We start from the raw sequence: 20,564 nt of genomic DNA, 5'->3' as shown, positions 1-20,564 counted from the left end.
AGGTTTTATGCGTTGATGTTATATGCACGAGTAGAACACAAGTGAGTTGTGGGTGATATAAGTCATACTGCTTACCAGCATGTCATACTTTGGTTCGGCGGTATTGTTGGATGAAGCGGCCCGGACCGACATTACGCGTACGCTTACGCGAGACTGGTTCTACCTACGTGCTTTGCACATAGGTGGTTGGCGGGTGTTAGTTTCTCCAACTTTAGTTGAACCGAGTGTGGCTACGCCCGGTCCTTGTGAAGGTTAAAACAGCACCAACTTGACAAACTATCGATGTGGTTTTGATGCGTAGGTAAGAACGGTTCTTGCTAAGCCTGTAGCAGCCACGTAAAACTTGCAACAACAAAGTAGAGGACATCTAACTTGTTTTTGCAGGGCATGTTGTGATGTGATATGGTCAAGACGTGATGCTAATATTGTATGAGATGATCATGTTTTGTAACCGAGTTATCAGCAATTGGCAGGAGCCATATGGTTGTCGCTTTATTGTATGCAATACAATCGCCTGTAATGCTTTACTTTATCACTAAGCGGTAGCGATAGTCGTGGAAGCATAAGATTGGCGAGTCAACAACGATGCTACGATGGAGATCAAGGTGTCGCGCCGGTGACGATGGTGATCATGATGGTGCTTCGGAGATGGAGATCACAAGCACAAGATGATGATGGCCATATCATATCACTTATATTGATTGCATGTGATGTTTATCTTTTATACATCTTATTTTGCTTAGTTCGACAGTAGCTTTATAAGATGATCTCTCACTAATTATCAAGGTACAAGTGTTCTCCCTGTGTATGCACCGTTGCGAAAGTTCTTCATGCTGAGACACCACGTGATGATCGGGTGTGATAGGCTCTACGTTCAAATACAACGGGTGCAAAAAAGTTGCACACACGGAATACTCAGGTTAAACTTGACGAGCCTAGCATATAACAGATATGGCCTCGGAACACGAAGACCGAAAGGTCGAGCGTGAATCATATAGTAGATATGATCAATATAGTGATGTTTATCGTTGAAACTACTCCATCTCACGTGATGATCGGACATGGTTTAGTTGATATGGATCACGTGATCACTTAGAGGATTAGAGGGATGTCTATCTAAGTGAGAGTTCTTAAGTAATATGATTAACTGAACTTAAATTTATCATGAACTTAGTCCTGGTAGTATTAGCATATCTATGTTGTAGATCAATAGCTCGCATTTAGCTCCCCTGTTTTATTTTTGATATGTTCCTAGAGAAAACTAAGTTGAAAAATATTAGTAGCAATGATGCGGATTGGATCCGTGATCTGAGAATTATCCTCATTGCTGCATAGAAGAATCATGTCCTTGATGCACCGCTAGGTGACAGACCTATTGCAGGAGCAGATGCAGACGTTATGAACGTTTGGCTAGCTCAATATGATGACTACTTGATAGTTTAGTGCACCATGCTTAACGGCTTAGAATCGGGACTTCAAAGACGTTTTGAACGTCATGGACCATATGAGATGTTCCAGGAGTTGAAGTTAATATTTCAAGTAAATACCCGAGTTGATAGATATGAAGTCTCCAACAAGTTCTATAGCTAAAAGATGGAGGAGAATAGCTCAAGCAGTGAGCATGTGCTCAGATTGTCTGGGTACTACAATCACTTGAATCAAGTGGGAGTTAATCTTCCAGATAAAATAGTGATTGACAGAATTCTCTAGTCACCATCACCAAGTTAGTAGAATTTCATGATGAACTATAATATGCAAGGGATAACGGAAACGATTCCGAAGCTCTTCGTGATGCTGAAATCAACGAAGGTAGAAATCAAGAAAAGCATCAAGTGTTGATGGTAAACAAAACCACTATTTTCAAGTAAAGGGGCAAAGGGAAGAAATGGGAACTTCAAGAAGAACAGCAAACAAGTTGCTACTCAAGTGAAAAAAAAAACCAGGTCTGGACCTAAGCCTGAAACTGAGTGCTTCTACTGCAAAGGGACTGGTCATTGGAAGTGGAACTACCCCAAGTAATTGGCAGATAAGAAGGATGGCAAAGTGAACATAGGTATATTTGATATACATGTTATTGATGTGTACTTTACTAATGTTTATAGCAACCCCTCAGTATTTGATACTAGTTCAGTTGCTAAGAATAGTAACTCGAAACGGGAGTTGCAGAATGAACAAAGACTAGTTAAGGGTGAAGTGACGATGTGTATTGGAAATGGTTCCAAGATTGATATGATCATCATCGCACACTCCCTATACTTTTGGGATTAGTGTTAAACCTAAAATAAATTTTATTTAGTGTTTGCGTTGAGCATGAATATGATTGGATCATGTTTATTGCAATACGGTTATTCATGTAAGTTAGAGAATGATTGTTGTTCTGTTTACATGAATAAAACCTTCTATGGTCATACACCCAATGAAAATGGTTTGTTGGATCTCGATCGTGGTGATACACATTTTTATAATATTGAAGCCAAAAGATGCAAAGTTAATAATGATAGTGCAACTTATTTGTGGCACTGCCGTTTAGGTCATATTGGTGTAAAGTGCATGAAGAAAATCCATGCTGATGGGCTTTTGGAATCACTTGATTATGAATCAGTTGATGCTTGCGAACCATGCCTCATGGGCAAAGATGACTAAGACTCCGTTCTCCGGAACAACGGAGCGAGCAACAGATTTGTTGGAAATCATACATACTGATGTATGTGGTCCGATGAATATTGAGGCTCGCGGCAGGTATCATTATTTTCTGATCTTCACAGATGATTTGAGCAGATAAGAGTATATCTACTTGATGAAACACAAGTCTGAAACATTTGAAAAGTTCAAAGAATTTCAGAGTGAAGTGGAGAATCATCGTAACAAAAATAAAAGTTTCTATGATATGATCGCAGAAGTAAAATATTTGAGTTACGAGTTTTGCCTTCAGTTAAAACAATGTGAAATAGTTTCACTACTCACGCCACCTGGAACACCACAGTGTAATGGTGTGTTCGAACGTCGTAACCGTACTTTATTAGATATGGTGCAATCTATGATGTCTCTTACCGATCTACCACTATCGTTTTGGGGTTATGCATTAGAGACAACTACACTCACGTTAAATAGGGCACCATCTAAACACGTTGAGATGACACCATATGAACTATGGTTTGGCAAGAAACCTAAGCTGTCATTTCTTAAAGTTTGAGGTTGCAATGCTTATCTGAAAAAGTTTCAACCTGATAAGTTCAAACCCAAATCGGAGAAGTACGTCTTCATAGGATACCCAAAAGAAAATGTTGCGTACACCTTCTATCACAGATCTGAAGGCAAGATATTCATTGCTGAGAATGGATCCTTTCTAGAGAAGGAGTTTCTCTCGAAAGAAGTGAGTGGGAGGAAAGTAGAACTTGATGAGGTAACTATACCTGCTCCCTTATTGGAAAGTAGTTCATCACAGAAATCTGTTCATGTGACTACTACACCAATTAGTGAGGAAGCTAATGATGATGATCATGTAACTTCAGATCAAGTTACTACCGAACCTCATAGGTAAACCAGAGTGTGATCCGCACTAGAGTGGTACGGTAATCCTGTTCTGGAGGTCATGTTACTTGACCATGACGAGCCTACGAACTATGAGGAAGCGATGATGAGCCCAGATTCCACGAAATGGCTTGAGGCCATGAAATCTGAGATGAGATCCATGTATAATAACAAAGTATGGACTTTGAATTGACTTGCCCAAAGATCGGCGAGCCATTGAGATATAATGGATCTTCAAGAGGAAGACGGACGCTGATAGTAGTGTTACTATCTACAAAGCTAGAATTGTCGTAAAAGGTTTTCGACAAGTTCAAGGTGTTGACTACGATGAGAGTTTCTCACTCGTATCTATGCTTAAGTCTGTCCGAATCATGTTAGCAATTGCCACATTTTATGAAATCTGGAAAATGGATAAACAAAACTACATTCCTTAATGGATTTATTAAACAAGAGTTGTATATGATGCAACAAGAAAGTTTTTGTCAATCTTAAAAGTGCTAACAAAATATGCAAGCATCTCGGAGTTGGAATATACGCTTTGATAAGTTGATCAAAGCATATAGTTTTATACAGACTTGCAGTGAAGCTTGTATTTACAAGAAAGTGAGTGGGAGCACTACAGCATTTTTGATAAGTATATGTGAATGACATATTGTTGATCGGAGATAATATATAATTATTCTGCATAGCATAAAGGAGTGTTTGAAAGGAGTTTTTCAAAGAAAGACCTCAGTGAAGCTTCTTACATATTGAGCATCAAGATCTATAGAGATAGATCAAGACACTTGATAAGTTTTTCAATGAGTACATACCTTGACAAGATTTTGAAGTAGTTCAAGATGGAACAGTCAAAGAAAGAGTTCTTGCATGTGTTACAAGGTGTGAAACTGAGTAAGACTCAAAGACCGACCACGGGTAGAAGATAGAAGGAGAATGAAAGTCATTCCCTATGCCTTCGCCATAGGTTCTAAAAAATATGCCATGCTATGTACCAGATCTATTGTATACCCTACACTGTTTTTGGCAAGGGAGTACAATAGTGATCTAGGAGTAGATCATTGGATAGCGGTCAAAATTATCCTTAGTGGAATAAGGATATGTTTCTCGATTATGGAGGTGACAAAAAAAGGCTCATCGTAAAGGGTTACGTCGATGCAAATTTTGACACTGATCCAGATGACTCAAAGTATCAATCTGGATACATATTGAAAGTGGGAGCAATTAGCTAGAGTAGCTCCGTGCAGAGCATTCTTGGCATATAAATTTGCAAAATACTTACGGATCTGAATGTGGCAGACCTGTTGACTAAACTTCTCTCACAAGCAAAACATGACCACACCTTAGTACTCTTTGGGTGTTAATCACATAGCGATGTGAACTAGATTATTGACTCTAGTAAACCCTTTGGGTGTTGGTCACATGTCGATGTGAACTATTGGTGTTAATCACATGGTGATGTAAACTATTGGTATTAAATCACATGGCGATGTGAACTAAATTATTGACTCTAGTGCAAGTGGGAGACTGAAGGAAATATGCCCTAGAGGCAATAATAAAGTTATTATTTATTTCCTTATATCATGATAAATGTTTATTATTCATGCTAGAATTGTATTAACCGGAAACATAATACATGTGTGAATACATAGACAAACAGAGTGTCACTAGTATGCCTCTACGTGACTAGCTCGTTGATCAAAGATGGTTATGTTTCCTAACCATAGACATGAGTTGTCATTTGATTAATGGGATCACATCATTAGGAGAATGATGTGATTGACTTGACCCATTCCGTTAGCTTAGCACTTGATCGTTTAGTTTGTTGCTGTTGCTTTCTTCATGACTTATACATGTTCCTATGACTATGAGAATATGCAACTCCCATTTATTGGGGGAACACTTTGTGTGCCACAAAACGTCACAACGTAACTGGGTGATTATAAAGGTGCTCTACAGGTGTCTCCGAAGGTACTTGTTGGGTTGGCGTATTTCGAGATTAGGATTTGTCACTTCGATTGTCAGAGAGGTATCTCTGGGCCCACTCGGTGATGCACATCACTATAAGCCTTGCAAGCATTGCAACTAATGAGTTAGTTGCGGGATGATGTATTACGGAACGAGTAAAGAAACTTTCCGGTAACGAGATTGAACTAGGTATTGAGATACCGACGATTGAATCTCGGGCAAGTAACATACTAATGACAAAGGAAACAACGTATGTTGTTATGCGGTTTGACCGATAAAGATCTTTGTAGAATATGTAGGAGCCAATATGAGCATTCACGTTCCGCTATTGGTTATTGACCGGAGACGTGTCTCGGTCATGTCTACATAGTTCTCCAACCCATAGGGTCCGCACGCTTAAAGTTCGATGATGGTTATATTATGAGTTTATGTGTTTTGATGTACTGAAGGAGTTCGGAGTCCCGGATGAGATCAGGGACATGACGAGGAGTCTCGAAATGGTCAAGACGTAAAGATAGATATATTGGACGACTATATTCGGACATCGGAAAAGGTTCCACGTGATTCGGGTATTTTCGGGAGTACCAGGGAGTTACGGGAATTCGTATTTTGGGCCTTAATGGGCCATACGGGAAAGGAGAGAAAGGCCTCAAAGGGTGGCCGCACCCCTCCCCATGGGCTCGTCCGAATTGGACTAGGGAGGGGGGCCCTTCCTTCCTTCTCCTTTTCCCTTCCCTTTCCTTCTCTCCTACTCCTACTACTTGGAAGGGCTCCTAGTTCTACTAGGAAAGGGGGAATCCTACTCCCGGTGGGAGTAGGACTCCCCTAGGGCGCGCCATAGAGAGGGTCGGCCCCTCCCCTCCTCGACTCCTTTATATACGTGGCCAAGGGCACCCCATAGACACAACAATTGATCTCTTGATCAATTAGCCGTGTGCGGTGCCCCCCTCCACCATAATCCACCTCGATCATATCGTAGCAGTGCTTAGGCGAAGCCCTATGTCAGTAGAACATCAACATTGTCACCGCGCCGTCGTGCTGATGAAACTCTCCCTCAACACTCGGCTGGATCGGAGTTCGAGGGACGTCATCGAGTTAAACGTGTGCAGAACTCGAAGGTGCCGTGCGTTCGGTACTTGATGTTGGGGAACGTAGTAATTTCAAAAATTTCCTACGCACACGCAGGATCATGGAAATGCATAGCAACGAGAGGGGAGAGTGTTGTCTACGTACCCTCGTAGACCGTTCGTGGAAGCGTTATATCAACGCGGTTGATGTAGTCGTACGTCTTCACGTCCGACCGATCCAAGTACCGAAAGCACGGCACCTCCGAGTTCTGCACACGTTCGGCTCGGTAACGTCCTCGCCTTCTCGATCCAGCAAGAGGGGCGAAGTAGTAGATGAGTTCCGGCAGCACGATGGCATCGTGACGGTGTTGGTGAAGAACAATCTTCGCAGGGCTTCGCCTAAGCACTACGAAAACTATGACGGGGGATAAACTAGAGGGGACGGGGTTGCCGGCACACGGCTTGGTGTTTCTTGATGTGTCTTCGGTGCTAGCCCTACCCCTCTATTTATATGTTGAGCCTTGGGGTCGAAACTTGGAGTAAAAGCCTCCACAAAGTCGGTTTCACCTCAAAGGCAAGAGTCCTTCTCGGACTCCAGGGCCAGACGCCAGGGTCCCTGGCGTCTGGACCCTGGCGTCTGGACCCTGGACTCCGCAAAACTTCCTTTTGCGCTTTCCAAAAACCTTGTGGGCTTTCCCATTTGGCCCAAACATTTCGAGAAACATCCGGAACCCCTTCCGGTGAATTCTGGAACCCTTCCGGTGAACAAACACTATTATCCCATATATCAAACTTTATCTCCGGACCATTCCGGAGTTCCTCGTCATGTCCGTGATCTCATCCCGGACTCCGAACAACATTCAGTCACCAACATACATAACTCATATAATACTATATTGTCAACGAACGTTAAGCGTGCGGACCCTACAGGTTCGAGAACTATGTAGACATGACCAAGACACCTCTCTGGTCAATAACTAATAGCGGGACCTGGATGCCCATATTGGCTCCTACATATTCTACGAAGATCTTTATCGGTCAGACCGCATAACAACATACGTTTTTCCCTTTGTCATCAGTATGTTACTTGCCCGAGATTCGATCGTCGGTATCTCAATACCTAGTTCAATCTCGTTACTGGCAAGTTTCTTTACTCATTCCGTAATACATCATCCCGCAACTAACTCATTAGTTGCAATGCTTGCAAGGCTTATAGTGATGTGCATTACCGAGCGGGCCCAGAGATACCTCTCCGACAATCGGAGTGACAAATCCTAATCTCGAAATACGCCAACCCAACAAGTACCTTCAGAGACACATGTAGAGCACCTTTATAATCACCCAGTTACGTTGTGACATTTGGTGGCACACAAAGTGTTCCTCCGGTAAACGGGAGTTGCATAATCTCATAGTCATAGGAACATGTATAAGTCATGAAGAAAGCAATAGCAACAAACTAAACGATCAAGTGCTAAGCTAACGGAATGGGTCAAGTCAATCACATCATTATCCTAATGATGTGATCCCGTTAATCAAATGTCAACTCATGTCTATGGTTAGGAAACATAACCATCTTTGATCAACGAGCTAGTCAAGTAGAGGCATACTAGTGACACTCTGTTTGTCTATGTATTCAAACATGTATTATGTTTCCGGTTAATACAATTCTAGCATGAATAATAAACATTTATCATGATATAAGGAAATAAATAATAACTTTATTATTGCCTCTAGGGCATATTTCCTTCAGTCTCCCACTTGCACTAGAGTCAATAATCTAGTTCACATCGCCATGTGATTTAACATCAATAGTTCACATGACCATGTGATTAACACCCATAGTTCACATCGTCATGTGACCAACACCCAAAGGGTTTACTAGAGTCAATAATCTAGTTCACATCGCTATGTGATTAATACCCAAAGAGTACTATGGTGTGATCATGTTTTGCTTGTGAGGGAAGTTTAGTCAACGGGTCTGCTACATTCAGATCCGTATGTATTTTGCAAATCTCTATGTCAACAATGCTCTGCACGGAGCTACTCTAGCTAATTGCTCCCACTTTCAATATGTATCCAGATTGATACTTTGAGTCATCTGGATCAGTGTCAAAACTTGCATCGACGTAACCCTTTACGACGAACCTTTTGTCACCTCCATAATCGAGAAACATATCCTTATTCCACTAAGGATAATTTTGACCAATGTCCAGTGATCTACTCCTAGATCACTATTGTACTCCCTTGCCAAACTCAGGGCAGGGTATACAATAGGTCTGGTACACAGCATGGCATACTTTATAGAACCTATGGCTGAGGCATAGGGAATGACTTTCATTCTCTCTCTATCTTCTGCCGTGGTCGGGTTTTGAGTCTTACTCAACTTCACACCTTGTAACACAGGCAAGAACTACTTCAAAATCTTGTCAAGGTATGTACTCATTGAAAAACTTATCAAGCGTCTTGATCTATCTCTATAGATCTTGATGCTCAATATGTAAGCAGCTTCACCGAGGTCTTTCTTTGAAAAACTCCTTTCAAACATTCCTTTATGCTTTGCAGAATAATTCTACATTATCTTCGATCAACAATATGTCATTCACATATACTTATCAGAAATTTTGTAGTGCTCCCACTCACTTTCTTATAAATACAGGCTTCACCGTAAGTCTGTATAAAACTATATGCTTTGATCAACTTATCAAAGCGTATATTCCAACTCCGAGATGCTTGCACCAGTCCATAGATGGATCGCTGGAGCTTGCATATTTTGTTAGTACCTTTAGGATTGACAAAACCTTCTGGTTGCATCATATACAACTCTTCTTTAATAAATCCATTAAGGAATGTAGTTTTGTTTATCCATTTGCCAGATTTCATAAAATGCGGCAATTGCTAACATGATTTGGACAGACTTAAGCATAGATACGAGTGAGAAACTCTCATCGTAGTCAACACCTGGAACTTGTCGAAAACCTTTTTGCGACAATTCTAGCTTTGTAGATAGTAACACTACTATCAGCGTCCGTATTCCTCTTGAAGATCCATTTAATCTCAATGGCTCACCGATCAATGGGCAAGTCAATCAAAGTCCATACTTTGTTCTCATACATGGATCTCATCTCAGATTTCATGGCCTCAAGTGATTTCGCAGAATCCTGGCTCATCATCGCTTCCTCATAGTTCGTAGGCTCGTCATGGTCAAGTAACATGACCTCCAGAACAGGATTACCGTACCACTCTGGTGCGGATCTCACTCTGGTTTACCTACGAGGTTCGGTAGCAACTTGCTCTGATGTTACATGATCATCATCATTAGCTTCCTCACTAATTGGTGTAGTAGTCACAGGAACATATTTCTGTGATGAACTACTTTCCAATAAGCGAGCAGGTACAGTTACCTCATCAAGTTCTACTTTCCTCCCACTCACTTCTTTCGAGAGAAACTCCTTCTCTAGAAAGGATCAATTCTCAGCAACGAATATCTTGCCTTCGGATCTGTGATAGAAGGTGTACCCAACATTTTCTTTTGGGTATCCTATGAAGACGCACTTCTCCGATTTGGGTTTGAGCTTATCAGGTTGAAACTTTTTCACATAAGCATTGCAACCTCAAACTTTAAGAAATGACAGCTTAGGTTTCTTGCCAAACCATAGTTCATACGGTGTCGTCTCAACAGATTTAGATGGTGCCCTATTTAACGTGAATGCAGCTGTCTCTAATGCCTAACCCCAAAACGATAGTGGTAGATCGGTAAGAGACATCATAGATCACACCATATCTAATAAAGTACGGTTATGACGTTCGGACACACCATTACACTGTGGTGTTCCAGGTGGCGTGAGTAGTGAAACTATTTCACATTGTTTTAACTGAAGGCCAAACTCTTAACTCAAATATTTTACCTCTGCGATCATATCGTAGAAACTTTTATTTTCTTGTTACGATGATTCTCCACTTCACTCTGAAATTCTTTGAACTTTTCAAATGTTTCAGACTTGTGTTTCATTAAGTAGATATACCCATATCTGCTCAAATCATCTGTGAAGGTCAGAAAATAATGATACTTGCCGTGAGCCTTAACACTCATCGGACCGCATACATCAGTATGTATTATTTCCAATAAGTCAGTTGCTCGCTCCATTGTTCCAGAGAACGGAGTCTTAGTCATCTTGCCCATGAGGCATGGTTCGCAAGCATCAAGTGATTCATAATCAAGTGTTTCCAAAAGTCCATCAGCATGGAGTTTCTTCATGCGCTTTACACCAATATGACATAAACGACAGTGCCACAAATAAGTTGCACTATCATTATTAATTTTGCATCTTTTGGTTTCAATATTATGAATATGTCTATCACTACGATCGAGATCCACCGAACCATTTTCATTGGGTGTGTAACCATATAAGGTTTTATTCATGTAAACAGAACAACAATTTATTCTCTTACTTAAATGAATAACTATATTGCAATAAACATGATAAAATCATATTCATGGTCAACGCAAACACCAAATAACACTTATTTAGGTTCAACACTAATCCTGAAAGTATAGGGAGTGTGTGATGATGATCATATCAATCTTGGAACCACTTCCAACACACATCGTCACTTCACCCTTAACTAGTCTCTGTTCATTCTGCAACTCCCGTTTCGAGTTACTAATCTTAGCAACTGAACCAGTATCAAATACCGAGGGGTTGCTACGAACACTAGTAAAATACACATCAATAATCTGTATATCAAATATACCTTTGTTCACTTTGCCATCCTTCTTATCCGCCAAATACTTGGGGCAGTTCCACTTCCAGTGACCAGTCCCTTTGCAGTAGAAGCACTTAGTCTCAGGCTTAGGACCATACTTGGGCTTCTTCACTTGAGCATCAACTTGCTTGCTGTTCTTCTTGAAGTTCCCCTTCTTCCCTTTGCCCTTTTCTTGAAACTAGTGGTCTTGTCTACCATCAACACTTGATATTTTTCTTGATTTCTACCTTATTTGATTTCAGCATTACGAAGAACTTGGGAATCGTTTCCGTTATCCCTTGCATATCATAGTTCATCACAAATTTCTACTAACTTGGTGATGGTGACTAGAGAATTCTGTCAATCACTATCTTATCTGGAAGATTAACTCCCACTTGATTCAAGCGATTGTAGTACCCAGACAATCTGAGCACATGCTCACTGCATGAGCTATTCTCCTCCATCTTTTTAGCTATAGAACTTGTTGGAGACTTTATATCTCTCAACTCGGGTATTTTCTTGAAATATTAACTTCAACTCTTGGAACATCTCATATGGTCCATGACATTCAAAATGTCTTTGAAGTCCCGATTCTAAGCCGTTAAGCATGGTGCACTAAACTATCAAGTAGTCATCATATTGAGCTAGCCAAACGTTCATAACGTCTGCATCTACTCCTGCAATAGGTCTATCACCTAGCGGTGCATCAAAGACATAATTCTTCTGTGCAGCAATGAGGATAATCCTCAGATCACGGATCCAATCCGCATCATTGCTACTAACATTTTTCAACATGATTTTTCTCTAGGAACACAATAAACAGGGGAGCAACATCACGAGCTATTGATCTACAACATAGATATGCTAATACTACCAGGACTAAGCTCATGATAAATTAAAGTTCAATTAATCATATTACTTAAGAACTCCCACTTAGATAGACATCCCTCTAATCCTCTAAGTGATCACATGATCCATATCAACTAAACCATGTCCGATCATCATGTGAGATGGAGTAGTGTCAATGGTGAACATCACTATGTTGATCATATCTACTATATGATTCACGCTCGACCTTTCGGTCTCTGTGTTCCGAGGCCATATCTGTTATATGCTAGGCTCATCAAGTTTACCTGAGTATTCCGCGTGTGCAATTGTTTTGCACCCGTTGTATTTGAACGTAGAGCCTATCACACCCGATCATCACGTGGTGTCTCAGCACGAAGAACTTTCACAACGGTGCATACTCAGGGAGAACACTTATACTTTGATAATTTAGTGAGAGATCATCTTATAATGCTACCGTCAATCAAAGCAAGATAAGATGCATAAAAGATAAACATCACATGCAATCAATATAAGTGATATGATATGGCCATCATCATCTTGTGCTTGTGATCTCCATCTCCGAAGCACCTTCATGATCACCATCATCACCGGCGCGACACCTTGATCTCCATCGTAGCATCATTGTCGTCTCGCCAATCTTATGCTTCCACGACTATCGCTACCGCTTAGTGATAAAGTAAAGCATTGCAGGGCGATTGCATTGCATACAATAAAGCGACAACCATATGGCTGCTGCCAGTTGCCGATAACTTGGTTAAAAAACATGGTCATCTCATACAAACAAATTTAGCATCATGTCTTGACCATATCACATCACAACATGCCCTGCAAAAACAAGTTAGACATCCTATACTTTGTTCTTGCAAATTTTACGTGGCTGCTACGGGCTTAGCAAGAACCGTTCTTACCTACGCATCAAAACCACAATGATAGTTTGTCAAGTTGGTGTTGTTTTAACCTTCGCAAGGACCGGGCGTAGCCACACTTGGGTCAACTAAAGTTGGAGAAACTGACACCCGCCAGCCACCTGTGTGCAAAGCACGTCGGTAGAACTAGTCTCGCGTAAGCGTACGCGTAATGTCGGTCCGGACCGCTTCATCCAACAATACCGCCGAACCAAATTATGACATGCTGGTAAGCAGTATGACTTATATCGCCCACCACTCACTTGTGTTCTACTCGTGCATATGACATCTACGCATAAAACCTGGCTCGGATGCCACTGTTGGGGAACGTAGTAATTTCAAAAATTTCCTACGCACACACAGGATCATGGAGATGCATAGCAACGAGAGGGGAGAGTATTGTCTACGTACCCTCATAGACCGTTCGCGGAAGTGTTATATCAACGCGGTTGATGTAGTCATACGTCCTCACGTCCGACCGATCCAAGTACCGAAAGCACGGCACCTCCGAGTTCTGCACACGTTCGGCTCGGTGACGTCCTCGCCTTCTCGATCCAGCAAGAGGGGCGAAGTAGTAGATGAGTTCCAGCAGCACGACGGCGTCGTGACGATGTTGGTGAAGAACAATCTCCGCAGGGCTTCGCCTAAGCACTACGAAAACTATGACGGAGGATAAACTAGAGGGGACGAGGTTGCCGGCACACCGCTTGGCGTTTCTTGATGTGTATTGGGTGCTAGCCCTACCCCTCTATTTATATGTTGAGCCTTGGGGTCGAAACTTGGAGTAAAAGCCTCCACAAAGTCAGTTTCACCCGAAAGGCAAGAGTCCTTCTCGGACTCCAGGGCCAGACGCTAGGGTTCCCGGCGTCTGGACCCAAACGCCAGGGACCCTGGCAGCTGGCCCCTGGACTCCACAAAACTTCCTTTTGCGCTTTCCAAAAACCTTGTGGGCTTTCCCCTTTGGCCCAAATAAAGTGTTCTCGTACCCAAACATTTCGGGAAACATCCGGAACCCCTTCCGGTGAATTCCGGAACCCTTCCGGTGACCAAACACTATTATCCCATATATCAAACTTTATCTCCGGACCATTCCGGAGTTCCTCGTCATGTCCGTGATCTCATCCCGGACTCCGAACAACATTCGGTCACCAACATACATAACTCATATAGTACTATATCGTCAACGAACGTTAAGCGTGCGGACCCTACGGGTTCGAGAACTATGTACACATGACCGAGACACCTCTCTGGTCAATAACCAATAGCGGGACCTGGATGCCCATATTGGCTCCTACATATTCTACGAAGATCTTTATCAGTCAGACCGCATAACAACATACGTTGTTCCCTTTGTCATCGGTATGTTACTTGCCCGAGATTCGATCGTCGGTATCTCAATACCTAGTTCAATCTCGTTACCGGCAAGTTTCTTTACTCGTTCCGTAATACATCATCCTGCTACTAACTCATTAGTTGCAATGCTTGCAAGGCTTGTAGTGATGTGCATTACCGAGTGGGCCCAGAGATACCTCTCCGACAATCGGAGTGACAAATCCTAATCTCGAAATACGCCAACCCAACAAGTACCTTCGGAGACACCTGTAGAGCGCCTTTATAATCACCCAGTTACGTTGTGACGTTTGGTGGCACACAAATTGTTCCTCCGGTAAACAGGAGTTGCATAATCTCATAGTCATAGGAACATGTATAAGTCATGAAGAAAGCAATAGCAACAAACTAAACGATCAAGTGCTAAGCTAACGGAATGGGTCAAGTCAATCACATCATTCTCCTAATGATGTGATCCCATTAATCAAATGACAACTCATGTCTATGGTTAGGAAACATAACCATCTTTGATCAACGAGCTAGTCAAGTAGAGGCATATTAGTGACACTCTGTTTGTCTATGTATTCACACATGTATTATGTTTCCGGTTAATACAATTCTAGCATGAATAATAAACATTTATCATGATATAAGGAAATAAATAATAACTTTATTATTGCCTCTAGGGCATATTTCCTTCAATTGATCGGTCGGATCGTGAAGACGTACGACTACATCAACCGCGTTGTGCTAACGCTTCCGCTTTCGGTCTACGAGGGTACGTGGACAACACTCTCCCCTCTCGTTATGCATCACCATGATCTTGCGTGTGTGTAGGAATTTTTTTGAAATTACTACGTTTCCCAACAAGCGGTACTACCGCTCCAAGGAGCGGTACTACCGCTAGGGCGGCAGTAGGCCTTTGAAAAACAACGATGAGGAGGCGAAAGGCAAGAATAACCGGTGGGGCGGTACTACCGCTTGTCCTTACGGTACTGCCGCTAGTGGTAGCGGTACTACTGTTTGCGAGCGGTACTAAAAAAATACATCCGTGCCTACCACCGCTGGACTTATGACGAGTTTTTGGTCTGGAGTGGAAGTAGCCACGGAAGTAGCCGCGGAAGTAAAAAATTACATCCCCTCCAAGCGGTAGTACCGCTCCCATGGGTGGTAGTACCGCTGCAGCCCTTCTGAGGACACCAAAACTGACACAACTTCTGCAAACGGACTTCGAATTCAACTAAACCAAGTTTGTTGGAAAGATAGCGACAAGGGCTAAAACAATCATGATAAAAATAACAATAAGAAGCAAATTAGAAAAGTCCCATAAGAAAATGGTGAGAACCCTTCCTCGAATAAGACCGGTAAAACCTCCAACACTGAAAACGCAATAGAACAAGCATGTGAACTCCGTTTTCAATGAACTCAATCTTGTCAAGAAGATGACCATAAGCTCCAAATCTCACAAAGAGAACCAAACGATAACCAAGAAATATGATCAAAGCATGCAATGGTTTGAGCTCTCTACGAATGATGCGATCAAGCTACTCACTTGAGAGCCCCCCTTGATAGTACAGCAAACGATACTATAACCCGATCTCCAAACTACCACCATGAGACCGGTAAAATAGAGAACCTATCAAGTCCAAACCTTTGCCTTGCACAAAGTCCACTTGAGCTATATGTAGATGATCTTGACTTCCTCAAGTAGAACCACCTTTCTTGATTGCGTTGGCTCGGTGAAGACTAGTAGATTGCTCCCCCATACTCCATTATGGGTGAGCCACTTTTTGGCACATCTTCACAAGTCCATTGTCACCACAATGGACGGCAATCTTCAAGCACTTGATCTCTTTGTGATGCATCACTTGAACGTGCACACCGCAACCTAACCCCACAAAGAGCTCTCATGAAGACTATGGGTTAGTACACAAAGCGTAATGGACAATGCTTACCATACTATGGTATCACTTGATCCCTCTCGGTACATCTTCTATGCTTTGTGATTTGATCAACTTGATTCACTCTTGACTTAGTCTTGATCAACCGTGAACCTTTCCAACTCTCTTCATTTGGATGATGCCTTGAAGGTAAGCATGAATGATCACACAATCTTCTTCTTCAAGACATGCTTGCAATAAGCTCAACTCTCACATGACCAATCTTTGGATAATTCCTTAATAGCACCTTGGTCAACACATAAACTCCTTGAAGCCAACACATGGACTTCAAGAAGTTCCTATGGACAAATCCTTCAAATATAACTCAATGCAACCATTAGTCCATAGTGATTGTCATCAATTACCAAAACCACACATGGGGACACCGCATGTCCTTTCAAATGCCAAGGTGGATAGTTGGAGTCACCCTTTGTTAGTGTAGTATGGCAAACGTGTGGTATCTAATGGACTCCAAGATGTTCGGTAAGATCACTATGAATACACCGATGGAAAAAGTTGTGGCCCATTAGTTTGTGCACGACCCTATTTTAGGATGAGCTCGTTTGCGTGCTGGTCACGCTCTAGGCTGTGCGGTGAGCGTGAAATCAGGCCATTCACGAAGAAGAATTTCAATTGCCGCTCTCCACACACATGCTTTAATTTTATTATTTGGTACCTGGTAGAGATAGGTATGATCAACAAGCAGGAAGAGAGAAGGGGCACTAGAGTTATGCATAACCGATATGGCAAGATCCATGTGGATTACATGTGGTTGGCTCATGCAATTATCTTATTGGAGCGGTCAGAGGTGTACAATGATATGCATGGGTCGGCGCTTGCAGCGCAGGCGCCACAGGTAGCAAAAGATGGGGACCAAAGGTACCCAGGAGGATGGCGCCAATGCTCAGTTGTTGCCTTCAGGGTTAGTTGCTCCCATGAAGTCTCCAGAGGAACTTGCATTCAGCCGAGCCAATGGCCTCATTTGACAAGGTGGCCTCCAACTTCATCATTGCTTTTGCAACCTCCGACGAAGTTCAGGTTGTTGCAAAGGGTTGCACTTCTGTGAATGAGGGCAAGGACACTCTAAACAACTTCATCGAGATGATGAAAGGCCTCTTGTCGCACCTTCGACCACCCAAGGGTTATATCGTCTTGTCAATGGGAAGAATATGAAGAGTGTCAAACAGTTGGTAAGTGCCACTGTGATGGACAAAACGACAAAATATTAGTCCCTAGAAAGTGTTCCCTTCTCCAATGTTCTTTATTTTGGGAGTAATCTGCATGTGGCTTTGTGGATTGTCTTGGTGTGGCTTGCCATGGGCGTGATCTTTGCTGACTATTTCAGCCGTTATATGGGCTTGGCCCTGGATGTGTTGGTTTTTGCTCTGTTTTTCGCCAATTAACCAGGCAAACTATCTTATTAATTAATGAAAAAACCAAACTTTTGCTTGTGTTAAAAAAATCCATGTGGACAGGGGGGCTATCCAAAACTTTGAACAAAGGAGCGTGAACTACGGCGTGTAGAGATGAACATGGAATCTTCCTGGTGCCTCGGCGACTTGCTATGATGGTTTAACATCACCTGCTATTCTCGAGGTAAGGGCCATCGGCAAGGCATTAGCTTTAGCCTCTGATGGGCATTGGTGCGGAAATCAGTTGCAATATATTTCAATGAGATTTGATTGTATGAAATAGAAACATTTAGATTGAAAACATGTGAAAAAAATAAAATACATATGACTTGTTATATTTGATTATGTGTATTAAAATATTTATTAAATATAAATAAAATAGAACTATTCTTTTCCATGCATGGTTGCATGTTGTGGTGGGTCTTTTCTCATGCATGGTTGCATGTTGTGATGGGTGTTTTCTCATGCATAGTTGCATGTTAAAACGAGTTTTATCCCATCCATAATTGTATGTGTGGCATGCTTGCGTGTTGAGATAAATATTTAGTGGGGATCATTCTCTAAGGTATATAGGATGTGCGATGAGTGAAAATGAGTAGGGATTGCATTAAGGTGATCAAGTGCCTTCATGAATGAAATACTATGGCAATATTTGGTTCTGTGATGAAGGAGATTCTTGTGAAAAGGGTTAGTGCTGAGATTTCGGGGGCCCATGAAGAAACTAAAATGATGGCCCCTAATAGCTATATATATATATCTATACCTAATAATAAAGAGGCTATTGCTTCTGGCGGTATGTCACCAAAATTGCTCCGAAAGTTACTAAATATTACTCACCAATGCTATCTATAAATGATAAAAAATGTTTCACAAAGAGGAATTCCCTGACTGGGCCAACCCATGCAGCAGGGACCTCCTATATTGTGCTCTGCGCGCTAAGAGAAGATGCAACGCGGCCATTTGGGCCGGCCCATGTCCGGCCGGCCAGTATTTTTAATTTCGTTTTTATATTTTATATTTTCTTTTTTGTTTTCGTTTTTTCTATTTTGAATCATATGGAACTTCCAAAAGTTCCAAAAATTTAAAACAAATGAGAAATTTGAAAAAACATAAAATGTTTGTCGCTTCAAAATATGTTTGCGATTTTGTAGAAAATCATTGCTTATTCAAAATTGTTTGAAATTTTGAAAACAAATGTTCGGGAAATCAGAAAATGTTCATAATTTTTTAAAACATACGTGTATTAATAAATGTTAATGAAATTGAACAAAATGTCAATGAATGGATAAATATCCTAAAGGCTCAAAAACTAATCGTGACTTACAAAATAGTATATTCATTCATAAAATGTTCGCTGATTCAAAAAAATGATCATGCATTTCAAAAAATGTTCACTAATTTTTTAAAGGTTCATGAATTTCAAAAATTATTCCAGCAATTTACAAAAAAATATTTGTCGATTCTAGAAATGTACACCGATTCCAGGAAATTGTATAAAAAAATGTTCACATTTGTCGGTTGCAAATAGTATAAAATTTTCATGAATTGAAAAATGTTACTTATTTTAGAAAATGTTCGAAAATTTATAAAAGCATTTTCACGAATTTGAAAATTGTGCACAATTTTAAATATGTGCACGAGTTTTAAAAAAATGTTCATGATTTAAAAAAATTTGAGAGTGATAGTTTACCTCGGTGATGTAGTAAAATGTGGTCATGGCCATTAGAGATTATGATTAATTTTTTCTCCCTTTGCAGCGCACATGCCATTTTGCTAGTAAATATTAAATTTACTAATCAGTATATTCTTATATAAATTTGTTACCTATAAACCATATATTCATATCCAAAATCAATAAATATAGAAATTGGTAGAACACTATCTCATCAATATTTGCCATGTAGTTCTTGTATGTTGTTAGAAAAAAAGAATGGTTCTTTAATCACTATATTGTAAATGTCGCAACCATTAAAACACACTGTAATATATACCTATTAATAAAAGGACAAATGTTTCCACCGGTCCGTCAGTAGAATTGCCTCTAAAGTTGCCATGAATTACACCCAATGTCACCATTAAGTGAACAAGACACTACACCAGCCATCGACTTTAGTTCATATGGCACGACCTCGTATTGAATCACAAGCACGCAGGCACCCTATTGGCTAGAGACACGCTCTACCACCCAAATTAGCAAGCAACCGTCATATACCTCTCTCAACCAATTGACGTGGTCTCTCAACCAATTGACGTGGTAGACATGACCCCATGCATTTTCATTGATTTATACCCAATATATACCAATCAAAAGAGAATACCATGTAAACTTGGGCATGCATCGTGCCGGGCTTGGTAAAGCCCGACCTCAAAATGTCAAGCCCAAGCCTAGCCCGGCTTGGCCTGAAACACATGAACAGTGCCTTTTTTTATTAAAATAATGATTTTTGGGATATTTAAGAATATACTATACCTATATTTTTCATAAAATAATGATTTATGCCTTGTTCGGGCTTATTTTCGGGCTTTTGGGCCGGGCTTCAGGCAGAAAAGCTGAGTCCTAGCCCAGCCCGGATGTTGGGCTTTTGGGTCGGGCGGTGTGGGCTAGGCTGTCCATCCCTGGGTCTAATACCATGCATGGGACGACTCACCACGTCACCCGAGTCAGGTTTGGCGGGCTATAGTTGAAGGTCGAGATGTGCTAAGGCAAGGAATCATCCGCCGAATAGGCAATGGTGAATCTACCAACATCTGGACAGATACGTGGCTATCGAGGAATGAGATGTTACGCCCGTACGGCTCCCGTGTGGCCAATCCACCAACCTG

The sequence above is a fragment of the Triticum urartu genome, chromosome 5 (assembly GCF_003073215.2).
Source record: "Triticum urartu cultivar G1812 chromosome 5, Tu2.1, whole genome shotgun sequence".
Classification (NCBI taxonomy): Eukaryota; Viridiplantae; Streptophyta; class Magnoliopsida; order Poales; family Poaceae; genus Triticum; species Triticum urartu.
This window is presented reverse-complemented; position numbering follows the sequence as displayed.